Here is a 3,784-nt window from a genome sequence, read left to right as displayed (position 1 = left end):
AAGAACCTCCTGCTCGCTTAGCCAAAGGTCCCGCCCAATGGGTCTCATCGTCGCTGGAATGCCTATTTTCATTGGCTGAACTTCATGCAAAGTTTTCTGGGCAATGTAGTTCAGACAGGATCAAATGTCTGAGATCAGGACACAACTACAACTGCCCTGTTGGAGGAGACTATGTCTCAGTGGACTTAATAGGACTAGTCTGGAGACTATTTTCTCCACACTCTTTTCTACCTGAGGCGAGTTGGGTGTGGATTAGAAATAGTAAAGGCTGAGCTACAAGGCCAGGCTTGCTGGAACTCTTTTATATTACGGAACTGCAGACAGAGGCAAGTAGAATTCTGTGTTTTAGAACCCAGGCTGCCATAGTGTTCTAGGCCAGACAGGGCTACATAGTGAGACTTTTTTTATTTAATGTCTGGAAATGCATGAGACTGGCAAAGTTGAACTTTGCATTTGAGACATTTGCCATGTATGAAATGGTACCTGCCAGGTCTGTGAACTAAGAAATACAGGAATGGTGACCATGGAAGAGGGAGAAAGGACATGTTTGGATTGGAATCAAAGATTCCCTCATCATGGGACTCTAAATTCAGATGCTACTCACACCAGTATGGATGGAGTCGTCAGGATTAACGTTTCTATTGTGCAGCCCCGTGCTAAGGGAAAATGAAGGGAACATCGGAATTCGGTTTAGGAAGCTTTTGCTGTGGCACTGAGGCTGCTCCAGGAAATGTGAACACTGGTGCATTTGTAATCACAACAGTGTCCACAGGAGTCCTGTTAATTTCAGGCACATCCCTTCTCTGCGTTCCACTTCTGCAACTGTCCCGGTCTCCATGGTGCACATTGTTTCAACTATGTTACCCAGGAGATGGCGCATACACCTTTAATTCCAGAACTTGAGAGGCAGAGACAGGTGGATCTTTGAGTTCAAGGCTAACTTGCTCTACAGAGTGAGTTCCAGCGCTACACAAGAAATCCTCTTACTAAAAGAGAAACAAGGCTGGAAGGTAGGAAAGGATAAAGACTTTGTCTTCTGGTACCTAGACAGGTTTGAAATCTGCACCGCTTTGGCGTGACTGGTTCTAAGCCTTAGGTAGGAACATCTCTATTTATGTGCCTCTCTGGGCAGCCGGGTCAGCTGGGGCTGCAAACTCTGGACGCAAACGCGGTGATACATGATCCCTGGACAACTGATGTTACATAACCCTGGGGTCTGGATCATGAGCCCGGGGATAGGGCTGATGTCCCTCCCGATGGTGATCCAGTCCTAGAAGGTTCTGTTTTTTATCTTTATTCTTCTGAAGACTGTATTTACTTTCTGGGCCGATACTGCTCCTGTAAACACGCTGAGTGCAAACACTCCGGACTTTCTGCAACCAATGCGGCAAGCACCGGCTCCACAAAGTGGCACAGCACAAGATGGGCAAGGATTCTTTGTCCAAGGAAAGTGGCCTCACAATAGAACAGAGTGGCAAAGGTCAGATGGAGCCTGCCTTCTGCCAAAGGCTGAAATAGCATCTAGTGCTTTAACTGCTGAACCATCTTGGGTTTTGTTGTTTCTTTTGTTACCCATTGAGTTAAGCCAGGGCCACATGTGGCAAAACAAGCTTCAATGACTAAATTGAAGTCCCCTGTGTTACACATATTAAATATCCTGTCACATCGATGAGAAAGGTAACTAATACAGCTCTCATACCTATCAGCCCCCCTTTTGATTTTTAAAGTTTTATTTATTTAGTTTATAGATGTGAGTACACTGTTGTTCTCTTCAGACACATGAGAAGAAGCATCTGATCCCATTACAGATGGTTGTGAGCCACCATGTGATTGCTGGGAATTGAACTCAGGACCTCTGGAAGAGCAGTCAGTGTTCTTAACTGACTATGTAACTGAGCTATATTTCCAGCCCCAGCCCTTCTGTAGAACTGCTTATATCCCAAGTGTCTTGTCTTTTCCTCCCTTCTCTCCCCACCCCCTCTGTCCCTGGCTGTCTTGGAACTATATGAAGATCAGCAGGCTGGTCTCGATTCCAGAGATCTGCCTGCATCTTCCTCCCAAGTACTGGGGATAAAAGCTTGAGCCACATTGTCCCTCAGTATAGCATTTTTGTTTACATTGAACTTTAAAAATTTTTAAATTTTCCTCCGGATTTCTTCAATAACCCATCGATCACTCAAGAGCAGTGTCCAATCGTCTTTTCTTTGCAATTGTACATTTTAGTTTTATTTGACTGTGATATGAGCAGATACAAGTAATAATTTTGATTGTTTTGTATTTTTGAAGATACCATCTGTCTTAGGGATTTACGGCAGTGAACAGACACTATGACCAAGTCAACTCTTTTATAAAAGGCAACATTTAATTGGGGCTGGCTTACAGGTTTGATCCATTATCATCAAGGCAGGAACATGGCAGCATCCAAGCAGGCATGGGGCAGGTGGAGCTGAGAGTTTAACATCTTCATCTGAAGGCTGTTAGTGCCAAGACTGCAGACTTCCAGGTAGCTAGGGTGAGGGTCTTAAGCCCATGCCCACAGTGACACACCTACTCCAGCAAGACAACACCTTCTGATCCTGCCACTCCCTGGGCTGAGCATATACAAACCACCAACCATCTATGCTGGGAGTAGTGGTGCACACCTTCAATCCCAAGACTTGGGAGGCAAGGGCAGGTGGAACTTTGTGAGTTCCAGGCCAGCTAGGGCTGTTGCACAGAGAACCCTGTCTTAAAAGAACAAAACAGAACAAAGGCATCATTTATATTCTGCAATGTGACCTATGTCAGAAAAGGCTCCATGGGCTGAGAATACGTCTTCAACAGTTGTTGCTTTAGAAATCATCATTTTTAATTGTAGTATGCATAGGTGTTTTGTATATACGTCTGTGCACCACCCCATCTCTCCAGCCCATTTATAACAGTATGGAAATCTCTTGCAATTTAACTCTTCCCTTGATTTTTTTTTTGTTTAAATCTAGGTGACTATCCTTCTGATGACAATGAGGTATTGAAGTCACCCTATTTATCTGTTCATGTCTAGCTATGTTTATTTTAGAAAATAAAGGACCCTAATTCACACACATACACACACACACACACACACACACACACACACACACACACACACCCCTCATTCCTCTTATTAATATGTTGTAGCACGTTTTATCTAGTCCAGTCTTTAGTAAAGTGTAATTTATCAGCTGGAAGTCTTAACTGCTAATGGTTAGTTTTTTGTCTTCCATGTGCTTTGTATATTGTCTTACGTCTTTTATTTTCAATTTCTTTGCCAGTGACCTTATTTATTGAGGACAAAAATGAGTGAGCCCTTGCTTTAAAACCACGTAATTGGCCTTTGGCTTATAACTAGAGAGCTCATACTATTAGCAGACAGGTCAATTACTGGGGACTATTTGTTGATTCTGGTAAATTTGGTTGGTTTGTTTGTTCATTTTTTCTTTTTTTGGGATTTCCTGGTTTAGTGAGCGGGACATGACTCCATTCTGGTTCTTTTTTATTCGTGCTGTCCTCTTCGTCCTTCTTCATCTTCTTTTTTTCTTCTTCTCCTTCTTTTCCTTTTTTGGTGTTTCAAGACAGGGTTTCTCATGGTTGGAACTGGAAAATATCATCCTGAGTGAGCTAACCCAATCACAGAAAAACACACATGGTACGCACTCATTGATAAGTGGCTATTAGCCCAAATGCTTGAATTACCCTAGATGCCTAGAACAAATGAAACTCAAGACGGATGACCAAAATGCGAATGCTTCATTCCTTCTTTAAAAGG

The sequence above is a fragment of the Rattus norvegicus genome, chromosome 1, assembly GCF_021556685.1.
Source record: "Rattus norvegicus strain SHRSP/BbbUtx chromosome 1, alternate assembly SHRSP_T2T, whole genome shotgun sequence".
Lineage (NCBI taxonomy): Eukaryota > Metazoa > Chordata > Mammalia > Rodentia > Muridae > Rattus > Rattus norvegicus.
Note: the sequence above shows the minus strand (reverse complement) of the source record.